Below are 27,349 nucleotides of genomic sequence, written 5' to 3'. Positions count from 1 at the left end.
CATTGGCTTGCAAGTAAAAGATCCCTTGGCAGTTGGAATTCGATATAAGAGTAGGCCGTAGCGCCGCTGCACGGGCAAAATTTCTTTCATAGCACACTGTATGGCGTATGCCCGTCTTCATAAGCCCAGGTTAGGAGCAGAACAGTAGGACGTTAAACCCCATTTCATTTCATTTCAAATCTTCCTACTGCAAAAACTGGAAATTTCACCTTTGAACCTCCGGAGTCGCTAAGACTTAAAATAAATTTCTAAAATAAATAAATGTGTGTGGTTTATGATAATATATTTACTTTCCATCGCTTGAGAACATATCTATTCTCGTAGTAGACTGACTCTGCTGAATGCTGGTTTTCATTTATGTTTATAAATATGCTTTCAAGGGAGATAAGTATTGCAGAAAACGTGAAGATTATTCATTTGTATCAGTTTAAAAATATTACAATATATATTACTTTGAAATAAAAAATGCCATAATTTTAAATTATTAGATTTGTTCACTGCATTGTTTCATGTTGAATATTAAAATATAAAATAAAATTAATTTGATGTAAATATTCATGTATAAATTGTTAACTTGAATCATATTTATAAGTAAACTTGTTTCAAGTGACTCTGATTTCTTCCCAAACTCTTTAGCCTTGCGCAGTGGCGGTACCATAGCCAGTGAGGAATTTCCGAGGCGTGGTTATTGCTAGTTGAAAACTATACCCAGACCAACCCAAACGACCCAAAATATATATATATGTACATAATATGTCTATGTCTGTGAAAATGTCCGTCTTTGTCCATGTCTGTTCCGTCAAATCGCATGCTTGTAAATGTCTACTGGCACCTGTTTCGTCCTTTGCACATGTTATCCTACTGTTGTTTATTGTCCTATGTACATATATATGAAAACCTAATCATCCTATTATTTCTCACTAATCACATTGTAAATTAATGCACCTTGTACACATAACACATCATTGTCTGCGATATCACCTCGGTGGAAGCGGACGTAAAATACAACTAACCCATCATCATCAATTGTCGATTGAAAACTAATTTATTCAACTTGGTATTTCGATGTTTATTACAACAATATAATCACTGAGTGGCTATCGAAGCATATAACTACCATTCATAATTTCTACTTTTCGCCTCTTCAAAACACGAAAGTCGAAAAGTAGAAGTTACGACAAAATGTGAGGCGACAACACGCTATACAAGCCAAAGTCAACTCGAAAATAGGAAATTAAGAAATAACACACAGCGATAATAGCGCCCCTCGTTTTTTCCTAATTTCTTATTTTCGACTTGCATTTTGGCATGTATACCGTCTTGTCGACTTCGTCATATTTTTGTATTTATTGATGTCAGTAAGAAGGCATCAACACGCATACCAAGCCAAAATGCAATTTGAAAAGTAGAAATTAGGAAATTAACACACCGCGCTATTAAAGACCTATCATTTTGACTTTCACCTCGGAAGTTGTTGTAGTCTCAATTTTCCAGGTCGCATTTGAATACGTGCAATCGGGGCTCACGCTGTATTTCATTCTTTTCCGTCAAAATGGATAATAATTTTTATATAAAAAAAAAATATTCATATTTTTTTTCCGTCAACTGGGATATTTTATCTGCCAAAAATGTCTGATAACCCCTACCCCCTCCAAAAAAAACCCACCTTAGGCTACAACAATTTAATTCATTATATATCCCTATTATAAAACAAATTTCCCGTACCGGTATATACAATATACAGCAACTTACAAAATCCGTCTTACATGGGGATTGGGTGGTCTAGTGGTTTAACACGTGCGCGTGAAATCACAAGGTCTGGCATTGATTCAAGTGGTGTGGTTTTGATTCCCCGCTTAAACATGAGAAGGGAGTAGGGTCGTTGTCCAACCTTTTGGGTTTTCTCCGGATACCCCAGTTTCTATCCACTGCTAAAGACCCCTACGTTCAAACGAATTATTGAAATGATTTAGTTCGCAACGAGTGAATGTTAAGCCAGTCTGGAGGTCGGGTTTTCGATCCCTGCATTGGCCGAGAAAGTTCATTCAGATTTTCCGGCGGCTCCCCCCTTGGCAGTGATGCAGGACGGGGGGGGGGGCTGACAAGGACAACTGTCTAGTTGTTCGGATGGGACCAATACCGAGGACACGTGTACACATTGGCGTGCACGTAAAAGATCCCTTGACAGTTGGGATTCGATATAAGAGAAGGCCGTATTGCCGCTGTTCGGGCAAAATTTCCCTTACAGCACACTGTATGGCGTTTGTCCGTCTTCATTAGCCTAGTTCGGAGCAGAACAGTAGGACGTTAAACCCCAATTTCATTTAATTTCTCTTTTTTTCTCTCTCTCTCATCGCCAATTTTTAAAATAAAATTGCACCATGTTAGTCACTGAATAACTCTTAGTTTGTGTCGAGTGGACGTTGCCCCCCACCCACCTCTCTCTCTCGCTCTCTCTTGGACTTGGAAAGGCTATCTTTACAAGTGTTGTTGGACCTTGCGACAAACCTCACACGTTTGAGAATATGTAGTCCCCACTTGACATGGGGTTTAGAATCCTGACATCTAAAATGGGACAAAAACTTTTAAACTCTGTAAACGTTTAATTATGCAAAAATGTAGAATAATCTGATAATCATGGCAAAATTTACACGAATTGAACGGAATGAAAAATATCAAATTTCTAAAATAAATAAATGTGTGTGGTTTATGATAATACATTTTCACTCCACCGCTTGAGAACACATCTATTCTCGCAGTATTCTAACTTTTTCCCTAATTTTCGTTGGGTAGAACGCTTTCTACCACAGATGGAGCAACATATGGCAACCTCTTGCCCAAAAGCATGTATGAGGTTCACCATGGAAAACTTAAGATACACAAGCTGGAAGTAGAGATAAGAAAACATGCAATTTTGGTCCCTAAATTTCAACCTAACCAACCTCTCAACTCTTGTATCCTTCCGCCTCAAAATCATGAATATTCACCAAAACCTGACAGAAAATGTATTTTCAAACCCTTTTCTTCGATTCTACACCAAAAAGTCAACAAAAATCGCCATGCAAAAGGGGGAAAGGGAAAGAATGACTAAATATAACTTTCGCCCTACATGAGAAATATTTGGTGAGCTGTGTCCAAATATGTTTTCAAGGGAGATAAATACTGCAGACACCGCGAAGATTATTCATTTGAATCAATTGTTAAATATTACAATATAAATTTTTTAGAATATAAAATGCCATAATTTTAAATTATCGGATTTGTTTGTGGCATCGTTTCATGTTGAATAGTGTATCATAAAATAAAATTGATTTGATGTAAATATTCCTGTATAAATTGTTAACTTGAATCATATTTATAAGTAAACGTGTTTCAAGTGAGTCTGATTTCTTTCCAATCTCTTTAGCTTTGCGCAGTGGCGGTACCATAGCCAGTGAGGAATTTCCGAGGCGTGGTTATTGCTAGTTGAAAACTATACCCAATACCCCGCGCTGACGACCTATTGGTCGGCATGCGCAATTTTTGTCGGCTTCTACGGGAGCGAATTACAAAAAAGAATCTAGAAGACATTTCTGGACAGACGACCAGAAATAGATTTATTCATCAAAATATCACGTTTATTAACAGAATATATGAAAACAAAAACTTAACAAATATAAACATATTATCTTAAATTAATAAACTTATTGTTCATAATAATACTTTTTTAAATATAAACCCGCACTAATAACCAAATGTCCGATTTCACCAAGGTCTCCAAACACTATTGTTATTGTTCATATTATTATTATTACTAATAAAACTGTTATTGTTATTATTAGAGTCTACTGTTGTATTCACCAAGGTCTCCAAACACTACTGTTATTGTTCATATTATTATTATTACTAATAAAACTGCTATTGTTATTATTAGAGTCTTCTGTTGTTTCAGTTTTAATATTCTGTCTATAATTGTGTCTATCTAATGGTACTGCTAATGATGGGTTATATTTAATGTAATTCTGGTTTTCACTTCTCGGTGAATATTGTCCAGATATATTTGTTGATATTCCAGGATATTGAATATAACTTAGAGTATGATTATAGTGTGTTGATTGGATATTTCTAGACACGTGTTGTATCAGAGCACATTTCACTTTGTCCGACACTTCCGTTACACCGTTTAGAAATGACGTCATTTCCTGGAAACATCGAGTAAATCCTTTCTGATATTTGATTTGTTCTTCTCATGGAAAACTTGTAAACGAGTATTTATTTTTCTTGAGGAATTTAACAGCAGACTCCAGAATTTCGACCTTTTCCATTTTATTGGCATCAAGATCCTACAATATTGAAACCATAAACACATTCATAAGATTTAGGTAACAAATGAATAAGCGTCATTAAATTTAAAATGCTGATACAGTACATTAAAATAATTTATTAATAGAATACATTTATATTTGAAGTAAGGTTTATAACAACTTACGGGCTCATAAGAAACTTCACTTTCACAAATAAATCCAATCTTATAAATTTAAAATATTGATATAGTACAGTTATATCTCAAGTAAAGATTAAAACAACTTACCGTTTGATAAGAAACTGAGTCTTTACATAACAAGTTTTTAATCTGGTCCAAACATTCGTTGATTCGGTTCCGTCGTTTCTTTTCAGCCAACAATTTTCGTCCTTTTCTAAAAGAAGTATAAGAACGAGATTCCATGATTAAAGTTTAATCACGTAGATGTGTTTAGGTAAAATGTTTCAAGTTTAACCGATGAATTATTTAGAAATCAGTTATTTTATACCATTCCTTCATATAACTGTAAACAATAATATCACGTGACTACTCGACGCCATTGAAGCATGCCGTTACAATCAGCCAATCAGTGACGTTGATAGTGTATCGGCACGCGAGTAGATTAGGCGCTAGACAGAGGTTAGGATCATCCTAATTGTCTGGCACAATCTAGAAGACGAGATTAATGGAGAAAGTTGGCGTGACACTTGGCGTGTGTAGTAGATATGACATCAAGTAGATAATTATTATAACGGTGTTTACAAGGAAGTCAGACTAAGCAACCTTAGGTCATACGACAGGTGGATATCGATGGTTGTTTTGGATTGATTATACAGTACAACGAGTTTCAAAGTTTATATATTATTTCATATTGAACTTTTTAGCATCTTTTATTCCATATAAGTGTGTCATGTGTCATTTTCGTTCACTAACTAAGTGCCGCTTAAACTGTTTTTTTTTTTCATTTTTTTGGAAAAATAAACTTAATACAATTTTAGAATATAATGTTGGAATATACGTGTATGAAAGTGTCACTACTTGATTTTTAAAATATTTAACTGACAATAAGTCTTTTTTAAATGTTGTTCGAATCTAGTATTAAAACAAGGTTAAGTATATTATTATTATATTTGAATCATGATCGATATCTATCACCACATTAATGCCTTAAAAACTGGGGGGTTGGATGGCCGAATGGTTAGCGCGTGCGCGTTGTATCATAAGGCCAACTGAAGTAGTTTCGATTCCCCGGTTTTACTACCAGTGCTAAAGACCCCTACGCGCATGTGAATTGTTGAAAGAAAATTGAACCACGTATTAGTCCCGAAATGACGTGGTTTGTGTCGAGCGGACGTTAAACCCCGTTTCTCTCTCTCGCATTGTGAACCGTTCAACTACAGGACGGGGCGGGCGACAACATAAATCCTTACATATATGGTATGGGTATAGCTACTATTTACCGACTGACAATTTAAAGGTTTCAAAGAGGTAATGCGAAAGCCTTCTGTTGACTTTGTGCAAGATGACTGACCTTTATGTTCGTGTGCCGTCACATCAAAGGGCTTCGATAACACATGCATTGTGTTTACATCGGTCGTAGTAATACTAACTTTCCCATTTACACTAAACAGGAAAACATTTTGTATCCAGATACTCTTCGAGGACTTTTTTTATTATTTATTTAAAAAAAATTGTTTTCGATTTAATTTACTGAAGAAAAAAAATAACATTGAGAGCTAATTAACTTGCCCCGATGTCATCTCTCTGAGTAATAGTAACAGCCAAGCGAATAAATACTGCTGATTAGTTTTTTAAACTAAGAGTACCTGATAAACATCAGCTGATGTAGATGGCGCCAGGGAGAAGATCGTTATCTAAATGTATTTACACCCTGACTATTACTGCCATTAAATTATGACACTTGGCGTCCATCGTTTCACGGTTCAATAGTGCATATCACACGCCTATATATCAGCAACTTTCCCCACTCCCTAATATCAATAAATCTTTTATACCGCAACGTGTCTAAACAGATAGGATTACTGTTTATCAAACACATTTCAACCTTGAATAGTTCCAGATTACAGTAACGGTTATTAGAACACTTTTCAAGCTTTATTATTTCATATTGATGTCAACCAATCGTATCTTAGCTTATAGAAATAGAGTAATATGATTGGTCGTTGGATGACAGGTGTACGGGTAACGTGATAATTTTTTAGTTGGCGTGACATGTGGCGTTAGTATTAGTTTTTGATTGAAACGTGATGTATATCGCTCGTCTAAATCTAGAAAGAAATGAGATGGGGTTTAAGTCGTTCCACTGTGCTAATGACGATGGACATAACCCATACAGGGGAGATTTAGCTCAGAAAGTGGCAGTAGGGGCTACTCTTATTTCGAATTCCAACTGTCAATGATTCTTTAACGTGTCCCTATCGAACCACAAGAAACTATTCCTTGTCAGCTCCCCCCACCCCGTCCGGCACCACGCCGGAAAATCGCGAGGAACTGTCTCGGCCAACACCGAGGGGGGGGGGGGGACCCGAGACCAGGTTTATTGCCTGTAGAGAGAGAGGGAGAGAGCGATAGGGAGAGGGGATTGGGGGTAATGCTCACTTAACACCAAGTATGTCTTTTCGGGAATAAGATATATGGTACAATAATGGGCGGCGGTTTGGATGGCCGAATGGTTAGCACGTGCGCGCGCTGTATCATAAGGCATGTTATTGAGTCAACTGGCGTGGTTTCGAATCCCCGGTTGTACGCTACAAGGAGTAGGGTCGCCTGTCCAACCTCGTGGGTTTTCTCCGGGTCCTCCGGTTTCCACCCACTGCTAAAGACCCCTACGCGCAAGCGAATTATTGAAATAAAATTAAACCATGTTAGTCCCGAAATGACCTAGTTTGTGTCGAGTGGACGTTAAACCCCATCTCTCTCTCTCTCTCTCTCTCTCAATAATGCGCTCGCATTCATCGCAGGGGCAAACTGTTTGCCGATATGACGTTAAGAAACCTTCCAGTTTTCGACCAAGCTAGCCTAAGTAACGATTAGCGATTTCATTGGCATTCCAAAGACGGGTGACAGTACTGACAGCACGAAACTAAAAAGTGTGATATGCGACTGTGCAGTTCGTTCACAAAACGATACCGAAGATCAACAATAAAGTATATTTTATTAATATCTCTACAATAATATTAAAGCTGTAGAATATTATTCTACATATGTGTTCTTTAGCACAAATCGATGCCATCCATATTACTACACTACTTACTCGTCTCCGACGGATTACATATATAACTTAATTAAAATCACCTTGGAATCTCGAAAAACAATACAACGGTTAGCCATACCACCTACTTATTGTCGTCTATCCATATGTCAAAAGGCTGGGAGGGGGCTAGTTTATGTACTCTAGATTGTTGAGTCAAGTGGTGTTGTTTCGATCTCACACTTCTACGTGTGAATGGGTAGGGTCACATGCCCCATCTCCTGTTTACCCCCACTGCTAAAGACCCCTCCGCACAAGGGAATTATTGATATAAAATTCAACCATGTTAGTCTCAAAATCACCTAGTTGTGTGGAGTAGGCGTTTAACGAGTTATATTGAGTGGGCGTTTAACCGTAGATCTTACTCTCTCTGTCCATATGTCAACTGGTGGCAGTTTCAATAGTTCTATCTCATTCTTATCCAAACGAATTATTTAATTCCCAGTGTCCGCTGTTGATGATAATTGTGTCCCTTTTCTATCAATAAAACAAACACTGCTGTGACCAATCCAATTAAAGCTATCAAAAAAGCACCCATTAAATCCTCCAATCGCCAAGTCCGTTTTGTGTCCGTTGTTTTACAATGTGCAATACTGTTATACTCGAATAATCTGTCATCCAAATTCTTTAAATATCCATTGTCGGATAATCTTACCATTAATGATTCCAGATCGGAGGTCAAATAGGAATTTTTCGTGACTGCTACGCACATTGGGAAATTCGAGTAGAGACTGCCGATAATTTCTAAACTGCAGTCGTTTCTTTTTAACATCAGATATTTGGCATCAACACCTAGATAAACATACTTTTCACCTTCGGCCAATATCCTGTTAATATGGACATCAGCATCCATAGTAAAAATACTTTCGTCCGTTTTATTGAACTCCAACATACCGTTCCATAATTTGTTCATTAATGTGTTTTTAGACTCTGTCAAAAGTTTCTTCGTTAATTCATATCCCCGCACACCCCATTTCCAATCCGGTAGTTCAACAAGTTCTTCCAAACTATTAAATGGTTTGTTATATTTAATATCAGTCAATGACGCGGTCAAGTTACCCATATAAACACCCGTTAACACGACACAAAACAACCATAAAAAAGTCACTAATACTCGAACCGAAGCCTTCTTAGTGGAAACACCGTCTCCACGCACAGTCAAAAAACCAATTAAAAATATAATATTTGAGAATATTTTAATAAGAACGTGCCCCAGAACGACATCAAGTTTCCTGTTTTCTTCATTAGAATACGTTTGTACAATGAACAACAAAATGGCTACAACAGAAACTGTTGCTATGGTTGCTATGTAAACATAAACATCCAATGGCCGAAATATCTTTAACCAGTTACTCTCCATATGAATTCCTCTTTTACACACAGCTGACCATGTATCGACCAAAAATGGCGGGAGAACAAAGTCTATGACCTTCGACCTGCTCTCAGTAAAAGTAAAATCAGCAATGATATCGACCTCTTTACGATGTAACAATCCGACCAATCCCACCTGTGCTTCGTCATCGGTTGTGCCTCCATACTTTCCATCATACGGTTGAATAAAGGTATAAGTAAAATTTAATTGTTCAGCCAACATGTCGGCCAATTCTGCAATAACACCGGAATAAGTTGTCTTATTGTTTTTGTCAACATGTCTGTACAGAACGTGTGATACCATACTTCCTATCAGCAAATGGCGACTGCAATATTTGTATTTAATATTTGGAAACAAGTAATTCACTGAACATTTCTTTTCATGAGTATTACGATAGTTTAAACAGTCTATCAAAGTTATCTCCCCGCCAGATATTGTACAATGGTAAACAAGATGGCGACAACACGACAAAACCATAACGTTCTGTAATTCAAAATCCATCAATTTCTTCTTTACAATTAGAGATGACAAAATAATCCACTTTGAAGAGGTCCGATAATTCGTTGATTTGTTTGAATTGCTGTCAAAAGTATTGGCTATTTTAAGAAGTTCAAAAGTTCCGTTGCTAAGGAAGAGAATAATGCGAACTTCCTTGAATCGTAATTTATAAATTTGATCTAGAAGTTTCTCAATGGCTGATGAGCTCACCCTTGTGATGTCATAACCTGTTGTTTGGAAACCCACACGTTGTCGTTCAATATAACGGATTATTCTTTGAACTTTTTCCTCATCTATAGTTTCGTAGAAAATATTGACATCTTGCCAGTTCAATGTTGTAAATATAATATTTAACGACTCTAAGATATTATCAAAACAAAACCAAGTCCTGTCCTTGCTAAAATCTAATTGTGCATTACTGACCGAATTTCTAGAATAATCCCCAGCCGCTAGGACCCAAACTAAGGCTAGCATAATACACGTACGTGTTATCATCAGGCCCGCCATTTTCACAAAATACAATTCATATTATAACATCAGAAAAACATGCAGGCCGAATTTCTAGAATAATCCCCAGCCGCCATGATCCAAACTGCCGTCAGAATAATACACGTACGTCTTATCGTGAGGTCCGCTATGCTCACAAAATACAATTTATATTATATCGGAAAAATCGATTGATGAAAAAAGTAAAATCAATATACAGCAAAAAATAGAACATTTAGAAGTAGGGAAGTTAAAGGTGAATTACCTGAAAATGGGTTTCCTCCGATGTGATGGTACAGTGCAATATAGCATTTTCAAATTAATTATTTGCAAAATTTGAGACAAATACACAAATATATCGCCGAATTCGAAGGTTCAGCTCGCGTTAATACCAATGCCGGTGAGTAAAAAATTATTTTTTATGTGATGACACAACACACTCAAATCAAACATGGAGACCTCCACGGAAACCTCGACATTGAACGACTCTTGAACTTTGCATCTCGATTATCATAGGTAAACATTTTAGCGGGAAAGTGCTAGATGTGGTATGCGCGATTATCGAGGAGTCTGATGGGCCCCAGCTGGGTCAGTAGCCAATCGAAATTAGTGCCGAAATATGCAGGGTTCGATAAGATGTACGGAGGTAAAGCGAGACCAAGTCCGCTGTTGAAGATGCTGTCACATACGCTTTGTCTAACAAAGCCAGAGCGTGCAATTGCGGTAATTAGGGTAGTCTAATTGTAGTTTCAATCCATTAAAGATACATTATGGGAGATTCGATAACGAGTTGGAAGTTATCACTATAATAGTTAAAAACTAGATAATGTAAAGGGGATTTGCTGAAAATTTCAATCAAATTGATCCACACAGAACCGACTTTTAGCGATTGAATTTTGGGCCTAGCCACGATAATCATTATTAAAGTCGGTACGATGAAAAACAAAGTCTCGATTATCCATTTTTTGTTTTAATCAGAAACAGCAGACCGGGTTCTAATCCAATAAATATCGCAGGCTAGCGATGTCATCGAGTGTTTATTATGGTCTGGATAAGTTAATTAATATCTAATTAATAATTTAGATAACATTTCAGGCCTAAATAAAGACTTGCAATAGACAGATTTAGCTCTTGCATAATGTATGTTTAATGTTTCGGGAAGATTAATACTGTATCTAAGGTCTCCCACTTCCATGAAACCAGTTGACGACAATCAGTCTCGATTATCCATTTTTTGTGTTAATCAGAAACAACAGACCGGGTTCTAATCCAATAAAAATCGCAGACTAGCGATGTCATCGAGTGTTTATTATTGTCTGGATAAGTTAATTAATGTCTAATTAATAATTTAGATAACATTTCAGGCCTAAAGAAAGATCTTCGATAGACAGATTTAGCTCTTGCATAATGTATGTTTAATGTTTCGGGAAGATTAATACTGTATCTTTAAGGTCACCCACTTCCATGAAACCAGTTGGCGACAATGGCATGTTGTTTTTCAGTTATTTAGAGACTATTTAAGTGCTGTAGTCAACTCTGTACTGCAATCAAACCTGAATGGCGTGGCGGAAATATTTTAAAAGCTCGACCGGGTTCTTTACTGATTCAAGTGTTCATCAAATAGACAATTCATAAATCGGATGAAAACCCCTTAAAAGGGTAAACAATTGATATGTATTAAACAAACTAAAAGGATATCATCCTTAAAGTAACGTATATTGTCCGGACTTCCGTCCACAATTTGTTTCGGGACAGTCTACATGTAACAATTTTTATCCGATTTTGAGGTAACTTGAAATATAGGTTTATCTTCCTAAGATCGTCTTCTGTAAATCTGATTAAATTAGACTAACGTTAACGTTTTTACTTGGCACAATTACTGCTATCTGAATAGTACTGTTATTATAGCGGCGACGATGAATTCATGTGCATCCAGCACAATATAAAATATTGCTATACTAGCCCAGTTAGTGCAGGATGTTAACTATTAAAACCCCAAATCATCTACCAAATTGTACTCGAGGTCAGATATAAACATGCAATGATAAGTTGAGCAACATTGTGGTTTTGAGAGTGACTACTATGGTGTCAATGAAACCTTGCACACAGGGCCCGCGACAGGGCCCTCCGGGCATTGGGGCAAGCAACACGGCGAACAGAGGTCCTTATGGGAGAGAGAGAGGGTGAAATTCTTTTCTTTGTATATGTTACAGTCAATGTCTACAATCAGGCAATGTGTACAATGCCTTTGTAACCCTAACCCAGCAATGTACACATTTCACTGGTATATTTCAGGCATTGTACACATTGCCTGATTGTAGACATTGACTGTCACAGATACATGATCTCTTTGGCGTATATCCGGGGTAAATGGAGATCACTTTGTTAAAACACAGAAACTGCGATTTAACACAACATATGACAAACCAAGTACATGTAATAGGTTTTAGTTTTACTGATTACATAATAATCAGATGTACACGTAAACCGTGACCATCAGACGCCAACATAAAAGAAAGAAATTCCTTTCATCACATAAAATATTTTGTTTATTTTTTCAATACCCCAAATCATGTTCAACTGGATTCAAACAGAACTTTTCGCGCACACTTGAAAGCGAACTAGTGGCGCGCCCACCATCATTGTGGCGTTCTACTGGCCCGGAGTAGACCCGGTGACGAGAGTCTCAAATTGAAAACATTACTCGGCATACCCCCAACAGCACACGTACACATACCATACTTTGACTGAGACTGTCGCAGGCTTTACGTGGAAGAGCAGTGATGCTTCCAGTACAGAGTCTGACATAATATGCCCTTTCCGGGGAAGATACCTCTTAGAAATAGTAATAATAATAATAATAAATGTCTTATATAGAGCTACATTATGTCCAATGGTCATTTCTAAGCGCTGTTTAGTCACCTTGTATGTTATTTCGAAAGTAAAGTTCATCCAGATTTTCCGGCGTGGTTTCCCCTTGTCAGTGATGCAGGACGGAGGGCCTGACAAGGACAGCTGTCTAGTCATTCGGATGAGACGAAAAACCGAGGTCCCGTGTATACATTGGAATGCACGTAAAAGATCCCTTGGCAGTTGGAATTCGATATAAGAGTAGGCGATAGTGCCGCTGCCCGGGCAAAATTTCCCTCATAGCACACTGTATGGCGTATGCCCGTCTTCATTAGCCCAGGTTAGGAGCACAACAGTAGGACGTTAAACCCCATTTCATTTCATTTCATTTATATCGGAAGTATATCTTGAGTATAATTATGATCACACCTTATTAAATAGATAAGTTTTTAAAACAGATTTAAATTCTGTAAATGTAGGTAGTTCCCGCATTATTTTTGGAAGATCATTCCAGAGAATTGCACCATTAACAGGGAAAGAATATTTTCCACGTAGCTTATTATTTTTCGGTACAGATAGTAATGTGTTTTCATTCGAGGATCTGAGGTTGCGGCGTATCTGTACATCACTATACAGTGTAAACATCTGTTTCATATAGCTGGGAGCGGATATAGAGAAGAGACTTTTATATACGGTCGTTAGGATTTTATATTCAATTCGCGATCTAACTGGTAGCCAATGTAATTCCTTTAGTTTGTCACTGATGTGTTCACGTCTCGGTGTTTTAGTCACTAGTCTAGCAGCATTGTTTTGTGCAACTTGCAACCTATCCAGAGAGAATTTAGGTGCTCCGGCTAGAAGAGCATTTGCATAGTCAAGTTGGGAAATAACTAATGAAGTCACAGTCCTCACACAGACTGATTTGTTCAAATAACATCGAATACTTGCTATTGGTTTCATTTTAAAGTATATTTTCCTAATAATATTGTTTATTTGGGGAGTTGCAGACATAGAGTCATCCATGACATAACCTATGTTTTTCGCCTTTTGAATTGGATGAATGAGACTAGAACCCATTCGTAATGTGACTGAATAATAGTCACATTCAGTCTACCGTTTGCCAAGTCTGCCAGTCTCCTCTTATAATATCTAGTCAAGCGGACAAGGAGAAAGTCTTAACAGTTGCACTGGTCTATAAGCCCTGACACGCTTGAATATCTGGTCCTTCAGAATTCGCATCGCGCCTCAACATAGTTATTTGTGTTATTACCACGAATCGGAATGTCCTTGTGCACACAAATCGCCCAATACGATCATAAACTTTTCAGCGTGTACAAGGAACTGGTCATAGTGTGTCGCATTTGGATGAGCACAAAGTTCAGCATATGATTGTTCCAAGAGGTCAATAGTATCGGCATAAACCATAGCTTTTACCAGGCCGAGGAGATGTGGTCTATGTTCTTTGCAGATTCGATGTTTACTGTCCCATAGATAACGCCACATTGCTTGAAGCAGGTGGAAGACACAGAGCAGGAGTTGGGCATCTGGGAATGCTGTATTTAAGCTCTGCTGTTCAGCATCACAGCATTCGAACAGACGACGCTTAATTAGTAATACCAATCGTCAATCCATTTACTGTTTTGTGATATATGATACATGGTTTATTTCTTGATTATTTGATAATCATTGAGTACTTATGTCACGGTTACCCGTCTTCATTAGCCCAGTGGGCGCAGAACAATAGGACGTTAAACCTCATATCATTTCATTTTACGTCAAGGTTGATGTTTCCTATACAGATATATCCCAAGACTTTCTTCCTTTAATCGCGCTCTAGATAATAAATTTATACATCTTTAATGATGCACATACCATATAAATTCAACATCATAAATGTCATTATTCTCGTGTGGTTTAGGTGGATTAGATATCACACAAAATCATACAATACGGGGCACGATGACGTTCCTGCATTAAAATGAAACCAGTTGTGCATGACTTCTATAAAGAAATAATGTCCTCAATCACCTCCCTTTAGGATTTGGCAGGGGTCGTGATTTTAATTTAGATTTTTTCCCATCAATTCATGAAGATATATCCAAGATAGTGGCCACTGACTTTGATTAAGTAGTGGTGTTTGGTGTCAATATATGGTGGGGGTTTTTTTTTGGGGGGGGGGGGGGTAGATTCGATTTCTGTCATATACAATGATGGTATGTATACCAATTTAGCATATTTCCAAAATGGACGGTCCTTGTACGCAAATTGTGTAAAAGTATGTTATACGAATGATGTGCACCCTCTAGAGGTCACCATTTTTTGTCCAATTATCTATTTCGTTATATCCCAACCCAAGGACAGCTGTCTAGTCGTTTGGATGGGACAAAAAACTGAGGTCCCGTGTACATATTGGTGTGCACGTAAAAGATCCCTTGGCAGTTTGAATTCGATATAAGAGTAGGCCGTAGCACCGCTGCCCGGGCAAAATTTCCCTTATAGCACACTGTATGGCGTATGCCCGTCTTCATTAGCCCAGCTTTGGAGCAGAACAGTAGGACGTTAAACCCCATTTCATTTGTTCTCTATCTATCTCTTGCTAAATGTGGGCGTATCTTATAACATCAAAATTTCTCATGGGTTGCTAATATGTACTCAGATTATTTGATATTGAATAAAGGAATCGAAAATAAAATATAATGTCCCAGTTTGGATTCAGTCAGATTTCAAAGAGGCCAACCAATATATTGACAGAACATAACGAAGCAGCATACATCGATGACATTTCAATTACACATATCTTTATAAATACTGAACGTAATTTAACCATTTTTGATTAACATACCTATTAGAGATTCATTTTACACAACATTGTAGATTGCAAGTAATTCCTATAGCGATAAAATGGCGCATCGGGACTAATGAATAAATAAAAATACAGCATTGTCTTTTCATTCTATATTAATAAATCGATAAATAAAAATATATTTTCTGCGGGTTATTAATTTATCAAAACTTTTCATTCCATAATTTTCTAAAACAAATTCAGATATAAATAAATAGAACTACAACATTTTTTGCCGGGTGTTTGTCATTTCTATTCCCTTTACATTTCCATAAATTCTTAAAGATACATTAGTTACGAGTTTAATAAAGAGTTGGTCATTCTTGCTATAATAATTCAAAAATAGATGATAAAACAAGAAAATATTGAAAATTTCATTCAAATTACTTCATTCTCAGCCAAGTTACCATTGTTTGTAGGTTTGACAAGATCTGTGCACAGTGGTAACCAGGGCACTGGTATGATCGGGACTTAGCCTCGCTTTCCCATTTTTAAATTAAATTTTTAAATGGCGAACCGTTTCAATCTAGTTAAAATCTCGAGGATCCGATGCCATCGAGAGTCGATTATGGTCTTGTTTTGTTAATAAATGTCCAATTAATAGTTTATACAACATTTCATGCCTAAAGAAAGACCTGCAATAGGCAGATTTAGCTCTTGCATAATGTATGTTTAAAATAATTAAACATGCATTATGCAAGAGCAAAATCTGCTTATTACAAGTCTTTCTTTAGGCATGAAATGTTATCTAAATTATCAATTGGACATTAATTAACTTATCCAGACCATAATAAACTCTCGATGTCAAGGCTAGCCGCTTAACGGCCATTGATGATTAAATCAAAACAGTGGATAATCGAGACTATGCTGTTTATATTAATGATTTTAGTAATGATGACCGAGACAATGCGAAAACTTCACCCGCTTCGTTCTCGGCCCATAGTGGATCAATTTGACTGAAATTTTCAGCAAATTACCTTTACACTATCTAGTTTTTAACTATTATAGCGAGAACTGCCATCTCTTTATCTTATCTCCCATAATTTATCTTTAACAATTATATTAATACCGGTAAAAAGAAATAAAACTTTTACGTAGGCTATTATTTATCTTACTTCACCTTTTATTCCCTAATTTTCTAAATAAAAAAAAAATAATAATAAATAATTAACAAACAAATAAAAAAACCGGTACACAATTCTGCGGGCTATTGATTTCTGTTCACATTTACTGTTAAAAGAACATTCATTTCTATTGACTCTTTATAAATTAGTTCCATAAATGTCTATGGGAATACATATTGTACACATTGCACTACGTTTAACAGTTCAGTATTTTAATTATAAAGCGAAGTAGGCCTAGGCGTAGAGACACTGCGGTCGAGATCACTAAATATGTGGGTGAGAAAATTTAATATTTGTGCACGTTCTAAAATAGTCGTAAGGCCAGAATCAAGTTTGGTCAAAGGTCACGAGATGTAACCAGGGTTGGCGCTAATCCCAACTTGCCAAATTTACAAATTTACATCATCCTAGGTCAGTGCTTATGTGGAGACTTGACCTCTCCCCCAATAAGCTTAAAGTACCTAAGTCTCTAACTCAATGTCATCTAAAGTCTTACACGTCGAAAACGCGAATTATTTGTCAATTCAAATCAACATTGATGTTGTGATCGTGTACCACAGTGCGTTTCGGCGTCATTTGTAACAAGTGACCAGAAAGAATGAGGCGAGACATATTCCACATCTCATGTCAAACGGTCACGCCATATCTTATCTGGAGAACATGCGCAATAGACTGGAATAACCAGACTCTAGAAATGGCCATTCGGTTGAGGCTCATGCCGTATTTCGCTGTACGTAACTGATTAGAAATTAGAGTCAAAACACAAAAACACAAACAACTTAATGTAAATCAGTTTATATACAATCAGATTACATTATATATATGTTTTGCTACCCATTCGTGTCGTGATCATTGCGGACTCTAGTTTCTATATACAACTCTATGCTTTACCATGTGTAATATATGGTTCATCTATGCATCCCATTCTGTGCACCGACCATAAGGGGATTACGACTCAGTTTCGAATATAATGCCCTTCTCAATAAGACTGGTAATAATTCGATTCGATTTCCCGCGGGTTCCTTTACTTTGTATTCAAGACGTGTTATATTATTATATAGCAACTCTTCCCAGCTATTCTCAGAAGATTTAATTTTAATATAACAAAGGACCGCATCAATTTTTAAAGATGTGAAAAAAGATGGTTACAACCTATAAAATTTTATTGATCTGTCACCAGCGCATTCATCTATAGTGGAGATGTTCTGATTGATTATTTATGTTTTCAATACGTAAGTCGTTTGCTCAGCTTCATTAACCTTTGCCGGGATATTGTTTCTGTGTCGTTGTTAAATTGACATTTCGTATTTGGATAGATCATTTGATAATAACTGTTATATATGGTCACTAAGTGTTTGGATAGATCATTTGATAATAACTGTTATATATGGTCACTAAGTGTTTGGATAGATCATTTGATAATAACTGTTATATATGGCACTAAGTGTTTGGATAGATTATTTGATAATAACTGTTACATATGGTCACTAAGTGTTTGGATAGATCATTTGATAATAACTGTTACATATGGTCACTAAGTGTTTCGATAGATCATTTGATAATAACTGTTATATATGTTCACTAAGTGTTTGGATAGATCATTTGATAATAACTGTTATATATGGTCACTAAGTGTTTGGATAGATTATTTGATAATAACTGTTACATATGGTCACTAAGTGTTTGGATAGATTATTTGATAATAACTGTTACATATGGTCACTAAGTGTTTCGATAGATCATTTGATAATAACTGTTACATATGGTCACTAAGTGTATTAATTGACTCATGCAAAAGATAATTTTTATAATCAAACTCAATTAAAAATGTCAGGCTTCGGCCTTTCGTTTATTAGCTTGTTTTGTTTATTCATTTCAACAACAGACGCGAAAGATAATTTATACAAAAAAATCGAATTAGAAAATACCGTTAGAGTGGATTACTCTGTTTCATTTAAAGATGTATCTCTGACCAAATGTGGCATGAAATGTGCCTCTAACCCTGGATGTAAATTATTCCACTATGGTGGTGATGGTACGTGTTATATTTTAAATATGGTGGATAAAGGGTTGGACTCCATCAAAATAAATTCTCTACATGTTGATCAAAGTTTGACAGGTAAGTTTAAAGTTGCAATTTCATATTTTTAAGCTATATTTTTAAAATTTATTAAAATAAAGCCTTAAAATAGATGGTATTTATAAACAGTCCTACCTTGTTAAAGAATAATCCTATTAATCCTATAATTCACTATTGCCAGTTGAGAAATTGGCAAAAATATCATTTTCAACTTTAAATTCAAACGTTTGAAGATAGCTATTCCATGGGGGGTGGATAGAAAAACAAGGGAGGTTATTGTGTTATTATTTCCGGGGTCAAAGGATTTTTAAGAGGGAGAATAATACCTATGATCGTATAATAGTGAGTTGACAACCTATTGAGCAAAAGACATAGAAATAATTATGTTTTGACTTACTTAGAAAATATGAAATTATCGCTTTAAATAAGACAGGCATACAATTTGACACGATTCTTCATAAATCTAATTTGAAATTAAAAATACATTATGTAAGATTTAGGTAAAGAATTGACCATTCTTGCTATAACAGCTCAGAAATAGATAATGTAAAATGAGACTATTAAAACTTTTATTCAAATTACTTCATTCTGTACTTCGTTGTAGATTGTACAAAAACAATCACGTTTTTAGCTTGTGAACACTCTAGAGGTCACATTTGTTATCCGATTTAGATGAAAGTTGAAAGGATCTCGGATCCTTTCCATATTCGCGCATATCGAATCGTAACTTCTTCGATTATGGCGCCTGATTTTACGAAAATTCACGTGTTAAGCTTGTGGGTCACCTTGAGGTCGCAACTTTTGTCCGATTTTGAACATTTTTTAAAATTGGACCGACACTGCCTGACAAAATGGCCGCTCCTTGTGCGCAAATAGTGTAAAAGTATGTAATACCAAGGTTGTGGGCCTTCTAAAGGTCACAATTTTCTTCCGATTTTTATGAGAATTATAAAAATCGGAAAAACAATTGCGACAATGATATTACATACTTTAGGAATTCACATTTTTTTTATCAGATTTTGATAAAAACTTTAAATATATGTTAATGTCCGAAAGATCCCGGTTCCCGTAGCTATTCGCGCATATCAGACCGCCAATTCCTGTATTATGGCACCCGATTGTACAAAAAATCGCGTTTGTAGCTTGTGGACCCTCTAGAGGTCACAATTTCTATCTGATTTTAAAAACCGTTTATAATATATCACTTATACACCGTAATGGTGGTTGAGTTCGAATTTCGTAAAAATCAGAACGACACTACTCGACAATATAACTTGAACACCCGAGTCAGAACAAAGGGTCCAGTGTGTAAGCAGTTTGATTGGTCAAGACTTTGGAACATAACAACTCTGTTTTAAATTGAGGTAGAATGTTTAAACTTGATGTAGATGTTCATTAGGTGAATTCAATGACTGAGTTCAGTGATTAACATTTCCCACTAAAGCTAAGCAGAGCTAAATAATTTCATTGATCGATGCTTTGGGACTAGATAACTTTGATTCTAACTGATGGAGAGTGATGAAACTTCGTGTATAGATGACTGAAACTTCGTGTATGAAGACTGACTGCGTTTTATCGTGAACTTTTCCTGCTTAGACTAAGAATAGTTTAATCAGTTTAATTGCTTAATACTTTTGAAAAAGATCAGTTTGATTGCTTAATACTTTTGAAAAAGATAAATGTGTAATTAATCAATATGTGTCTTCTATTTATTTTGGGATTTCGGCGGGGGACATCAGCCTCACTGTTGACTTGTTAGAAGAGCGTCGTCGTAAGGGGACCAAGAAGAAAACTAGCGCTTGGGTCCGCAGTTCATTCTCAACGAATTACTTTTGTGGCGGTTTTGGTATATTACTCGACAGACACAAGGGCCTAATTACAAGCACACGTTTAAAGGAGCTGATACCACAGTTATATGTTTTTATTAAATTATTACAGAACGATGCAACAACCAGCCTGGATACCTGCCATTAATTGGTGGAATATTTTGTATGAAAGCATCTAGCAATGCCTTGTCATGGTCGACAGCTAAAGCAATATGTGAGCAAGATGGTGGAAATTTGGTAATCTTGAAGCAGGTTGAATTAGCTCTAAAACTTGCAGCAATAAAGACACAGCCTCGTAAGTACGATACTTTGAACCCTAAGATATTTGATATAATGATGACCCCATAATAAAGTTAAAATTAGAAAACTAACCATCGCGTGCTAAATCTAATTTAAGAAGCCTTCATTTATTTTCCAGGCATAACCCAGCTAATCCACACTGGCGCTTGCGTAAAACAAATTACAGTGCTCTTAAAATGACAGAATACAACTCCGTGATTTAAGGTGTATACGTAGGGTTGTAAATATATGTGAAGTTGTATACTAAGCATGATGGGTTCTGTTTCTGGGGAACTTTAAACCGATAACCCAGTCACATAAACCCGTCAAAATTCTGTGGATAAATCTGGTGATGATGGGTCATTGCCAAACATATCGACAGAAGGTTAGGGTTTTGGTGGGGGGGGGGGCACTTTTGTAATAATCTTCTGTAGTTTTGGTTGTGCAGGAAAGTTTGATAAATACCCAATACCATGAATATCTTAAGAATTTTCTAGGAATCGGGCCCTGGTCTTCTGTGTTTGATCATGGTCCTTCCGCCTACATCATCAATACATTCATCAAACTCTAGCAGAATCTGTATATTATGTACGTCATTTCTATCATTAAGTCAAGTCGCGTAGTTTCGATTCCCGCTGGTACGTGACAAGAAGCGAGGTGGCTTGTCCAACCTCGCAGGTGTTCTTCGGGTCCTCCGGTATGCCCCAACAGCTAAAGAGACATGCCCGATAGCGGTGTATTGGACCATATGAAAGTGTCGAATAGAGGTTAAACCCATTTTTCTCTCCGTCCAATCATCCTCTTCTCTCTTGTTTTCAGGTGTCAAGTACTGGATAGGGCTGAATGATATCATTACAGAGAATGAGATGATTTGGGTGGATGGTTCAACTCTCGATATCAACATTTGGAATATCAATGAACCAAACAACGAATATGGAATAGAAAATTGTGTTTCGATAACGCCTTCGTTGAAACTGATCGATCTACCATGTTCCTATTCTTATCACTTATTTGTGAATTTCCGTTCATGTTTACATTTTAAATATATATTTGAGATCTTTACGAAAGTTTTTATTACCGTATCTAAAAGAAAACATATAATATGTCCCTGGAAAGGGCGTCTTGTCCCGATTTTTATGTTGGCATTCCAATCACTTTATTTGTGAATTTCCGTCCATAATATATTCCTGGAAAGTTCGTCTTGTCCGATTTTTTTTATATATTTGTCACTGAGTTCGTAGATGGTAATGAACTTACGAAATGATATTACAATAATATATTCATACACATAATCAATAAAAATGATATTAAATAAAAGCCAGTGTCGCAAAGCTTTAATTGCTATAAATAAGTAAAATAATATACTAAGCAGCAAAAGAAACGTCAGGTTGGTATGTTACTCTGAATAGACGCATTGCATAAAACTTGCCAAATGTTTTTATTGTATATTTGTGACCACATCTCCAACTTTACCTGAGCAATAAGGCTCCTTTCCAAACACAGAATTAAACCCAGGAAATGTTCTCAAAAACGCAACCGGACTTCTGAGATGGTAATGTGTTCTGCATGATTTTCATGTAACTCATGCTGCACGTGCTGTTCACCGGGACCAGCCCTATAAAATGCACCCCCATACATGGTTGAATCATTCACACTACAACGTCAGCAGCATGCCACGACTCACGACAGCTCAGAGGAACCAGGCGCTTCGAAGACTCGACGCTGGCTACACTGCCCAAGCCGATGCCAATCAGTCCAGGTCAATGTTCGGACCATATACGGGCTTCAGCAACGCTTTCTGACCACCAACACCACGGATGATCGCCCCCGAACTAATAGACCAAGGCGACAAGACCGCCATGTTGTGCGACAGTACGTGCAGAATCCCTTCACACAGGCATCTGAGACAGCAGGTCAGACAATGGGAACACACGGGAGACCCATCAGTACCGATACAGTGCACCGACGTCTCACCAGAGAGAACACCCATTGACATAGACCTTACCGTGGACCGATCCTCACCCCTCGCCATTGACGTGAACTGGCAATGGAGAACTGTTCTGTTCACAGATGAGAGTCGGTATTGCGTATCAACTGCAGATGGCAGGACCAGAATATGGCGTCGACGTGGCCAGCGTTATTCTGACCAATGTGTCATGGAACGAGACTCATCGGGAGGTCCAAGCATAACCGTTTGGGGTGGAATCGGCCTGAACCAGAGAGTGGGTCCTGTGGTGTTCCAGGGAGAGGAGGCGGCATCACAGCAGTGCGCTACATCGATCAAGCTCTCAGACCCCACGCCATACCACATTTCGCACGTCATCCAGCATGACAACGCCCGTGCCCACACCGCCCGAGTTATTCTGACCAATGTGTCATGGAACGAGACTCATCGGGAGGTCCAAGCATAATCGTTTGGGGTGGAATCGGCCTGAACCAGAGAGTGGGTCCTGTGGTGTTCCAGGGAGAGGAGGCGGCATCACAGCAGTGCGCTACATCGATCAAGCTCTCAGACCCCACGCCATACCACATTTCGCACGTCATCCAGCATGACAACCCCCGTGCCCACACCGCCCGAGTTTTTCTACAGCAGAACGGTGTCAACGTTATGCACTGGCCAGCCCTTAGTCCGGATTTACACCCGATTGAACATCTTTGGGGTGAAATGCAAAGGAGACTTAATAACGTCGTACCGAGACCGAACACAGCCGATGGATTGCGCCAGGCTTTTCTGAGAGTGTGGTTCCAGGTGCCAATGGCGTTCGTCAATCGTCTGGTCCACTCCATGTACAGACGCTGCGCTGCTGTTATTGAGTCTCGCGGTGGACACACCAGATACTGATGTATAGACTGTGTACAGACTGTAAACCTTCTCGTAATGTCTTGGAATTGTGATGAATTAATCACTAATGTGTCGACATACTGTTCACAAAAAATTATTTTAATCCATTTAGTAAGTCGTTTTCTAGAATGATTTGATTAAAGTTCCTCTCTGATTTTGAAATCGTACTGACGGTTTTTTTGGGGGGTTTTGGTTTTTTTTTTTGCTGTTTAGTATAATATCAAATAGCAGCTATGTCTCGAATGCAGTCTGTTATCATAAAGGAATGGTCAAATTTAAAAAAGGAATTTTCTGACAACACTGCACACATTCTTCAGTAAGGTAGTTATCAGCAGGCTACACCAGAAAACCAAATATTATATAAGAATAAAATGTTCTAATATAATTTGCAAAAATACAATAACGTGGAAAAAGTTCGATCATTGACTACTTACAAAATGGGCATTTGCCATTAAGAATAAACTATTTATCAAGACTGTGGTATATTTAAAATGATAAGCATTGTTTAAATAGGTTTAGGTGCCTTTACGTTATGTGTATATGTGCACGTATATTGGAGTGAATTCCACCAGCTTTGATTATGCGTGTATAATATAGTAAATTAACTTTATCGATAAATAAAACACTAAAACTCTATTAACGTATTGAGGGGGGGATTTACCTTAATAATATCTGCTTCTATAAAAATATAGTTCTTTTTAAAGTGGGCGAAGGTAGATAATTGATAATAGATTGTACTATACAACATGAACTGGCCAAGTAACTGACTGAATCTCCTATTTTACTTGATGGGCACCCTCCTTTACTTGGTGTGATAATGGCCAAGAAATTTTTATCTATTGAGCTAACTTGTGATAATTGATGATCTTTGTTTCGTGTTTGCTTTATAAGGAAGATAACCTTATCCATGTCCATTTATTGAAAGATTTTATGCATATTGTAGGCATGTGTATAGTTTTTGCACTATTTAGATGTGATAGTATTATTTCACTGTTTTCAAATATGTATACGTTTCAATTTGGTTATAATTATTAATATTCGTTCTTTATCTTAAATGCTTCAGAAACCATTACCATTCTTTTATGTTTATTATTACTGAACTTGTATACGTTGTAATCAGTTGTCAGCGATATCATCTGACGTTAAATAAAGCTATTTCACACACAGTTGAAGGAACTTACCCAAGTAGTGGGGGGCACGCTGTAAATGCTAAAAGAAAATTCCAAAGACCAACAACAGGCCCATGGCATTCGGGCAATTATCAAAAGATATGTTAAATAAGCACATCCTGAAAGGTACGATTATTGAGACAAAAACTTTGCGGGACCGTCTTGGCAATTAAGTGATCCAATCACGAACACGTAGCTAAGTTACGTCACAAATAAACGTAACAATCCCAGTGAGGCTAGAGCACTAGCAATGGAATTAATGGACTGTTGATGGACTAGCCACTACAAAATTTACAAGATGGATCAAGAGATCCTATAAGGGGGGTAACGGGATATGGCATATACATACCCAAATTAAAGCTGAACTGTAGGAAAAGGCTACAGAACTAATGGCCATTAAAACTGCACAAGAATAGCTAGTTATGCAGACACACCAAAAAGCCATAATCCTGTCTGATTCCATGAGTAGTATCAAATCCATAATATCGAGCTCCTCCAAAAGCAGGCAGGACTTAATCCACGAACCTAAACCAAAAGATAGAAATCAGTGTGAGGGAGGTGATTCTTGCATGGATCCCTTCCCACATCAATATTTTCGGCAAAGAACAAACCGACAATATTGTCTCTTTTGCTTATGATTTTCTGCTTTCTACTGCTGCAGATCGCATTTTGAACACCTCCATACTGCTGGACCTATAGGATTTGGGCCAGTCTCCATGGGGCAGATTCCGTACCCTACATCTAGCCTCGGCGGTATGACGGTAAGGTATATGTATCCACGCCCATACAATTGTGATGCGTCTATCGGTTTTCTAAAAATGGCGTCGTCCGAAGAGTGTTTACTTTTCATTGCACAGTTGTCTTTTGTTTAAAGAAAATCGGATAAACTTGAAAGAAAACCAGCTTCAGACATTGAAAGCTTTGTATGATAAAACACTCTTCACAGGTGTTTTCATGGGCCAACCATTTGTAATCCGGGAACTTGAAAGTAGTTCCAATGGCGGAATTCGCCACACAGCCGAGGCTAGATGTCGGGTACTGGAGTCTGCTGGGGTTTGCCGAGTTGGGAGGCGTAATGTAATTATGTTTGTTTGTGCCTGCAAGATCCCTAGACCGCCGCCAGCTGCCATGCATAAAATTGTTAATACATGATTTAAAATCTGTGTATAAGGGACGATATAAAGCAGACTTGGCAACCAAACCATATTGAAGAAGCTTATTTGCACATGAAGACCATCTTTTCCCAATAGACAAATTTTGTGTTTTTACGTAGCCCCTTCGTATTAACAATGACTTTGAAGGATGAAACAACAGACTGAATTCCAGATTAACCAAAGTGAGGGAGGGTGGGGGGTAATTTTATATTTACTAATCTGTGAATTATTGAACCGAGCAACCGAAATACTGTTGTGGTGGTGGTTGAAGTCTCGATTGTAGATGGGACTATTTGTTTTCCAGATTCCTACGCCGGTTATATAAGCGGTGATAACCGTTTAGGATATAGAGAGTTTACAGAGAATTTCAAAGGTATTGTTTTTTTTATTGACGGGGAAGAGAAGTTATAATGTATATTGTCTAATCGTTTATAGATATTGTTGTGAATTATACACGTTGTCTATTGGTAGTAACACACGGGTGCGTGTGCAATGCACAACATCCACCATTAGCTGTAACAGAAAGAGTTACTGTATTCAAGCTACTTTCAAAATTCTAACGCGTCGTTTTAGAACATTCATATTAAAGTTGGTAGCGGTCGTATCTTACATATCACTGAACAATTTAATACTTATTTATTTCAGTTTCATCAATGTCGTAATAACAATTAAAATTATGTGATTTCTAATTGATTTTGACTATAGCCATCTTTCTTGAATTGCGGTGTTACAAGAGTACCCTCGTATTTCCCAGTGCCAAGAATTCAATAAACTAACACTGCATATTTGGGGATCCACAAGCCTATTATTCCATTATGATTGTGGCGGCCGCAGTGGCTTGCTAACCGGCAGGTCCCAGGGCGCAATCAGTGTTGGTTCATAGAGGTCCCCGGAATTTTTCAGCGTGGTTTCCCCTTGTCAGTAGGAGCAGGACAGAAATAAAATGGGGTTTAACGTCCTACTGTTCTGCTCCGAATTGGGCTAATGAAGACGGGCATACGCCATACAGTGTGCTATGAGGGCAATTTTGCCCGAACAGCGGCACTACGGCCTACTCTTATATCAAGACCTCGGTTTTTCGTCCCTTCCGAGAGGCCCCTTATACGCGTTGGTGTACACGTAAAAGAATCCTTGACAGTTGGAATTCGAAAAAAGAGTAGGCCGCTGTCCGGGCAAAATGTCCCTCATAGCACGTTGTATGGTGTACACCCGTCTTCATTATCCAAGTCGATGCAGACAAGTAGGACGTTAAACCCAATTTCATTTCAATAATG

At 37.4% G+C, this 27,349-nt stretch overlaps 1 non-coding gene and 1 pseudogene across 1 annotated transcript; both read left to right on the top strand.

Moving 5' to 3' along the window:
* Positions 1 to 634: 634 nt before the first annotated feature.
* LOC126828929 (U4 spliceosomal RNA) lies at positions 635 to 782 on the top strand (annotated as a pseudogene).
* A 2,622-nt stretch (positions 783 to 3,404) lies between these two features.
* Positions 3,405 to 3,541, top strand: LOC126828913 (U4 spliceosomal RNA). Its single transcript, XR_007683296.1, has one exon. It is a non-coding gene; the product is annotated as a U4 spliceosomal RNA (small nuclear RNA).
* The last annotated feature ends 23,808 nt before the right edge of the window (positions 3,542 to 27,349 follow it).

The sequence above is a fragment of the Patella vulgata genome, chromosome 7, assembly GCF_932274485.2.
Source record: "Patella vulgata chromosome 7, xgPatVulg1.2, whole genome shotgun sequence".
Taxonomy (NCBI): Eukaryota; Metazoa; Mollusca; class Gastropoda; family Patellidae; genus Patella; species Patella vulgata.
This window is presented reverse-complemented; position numbering and strand designations above follow the sequence as displayed.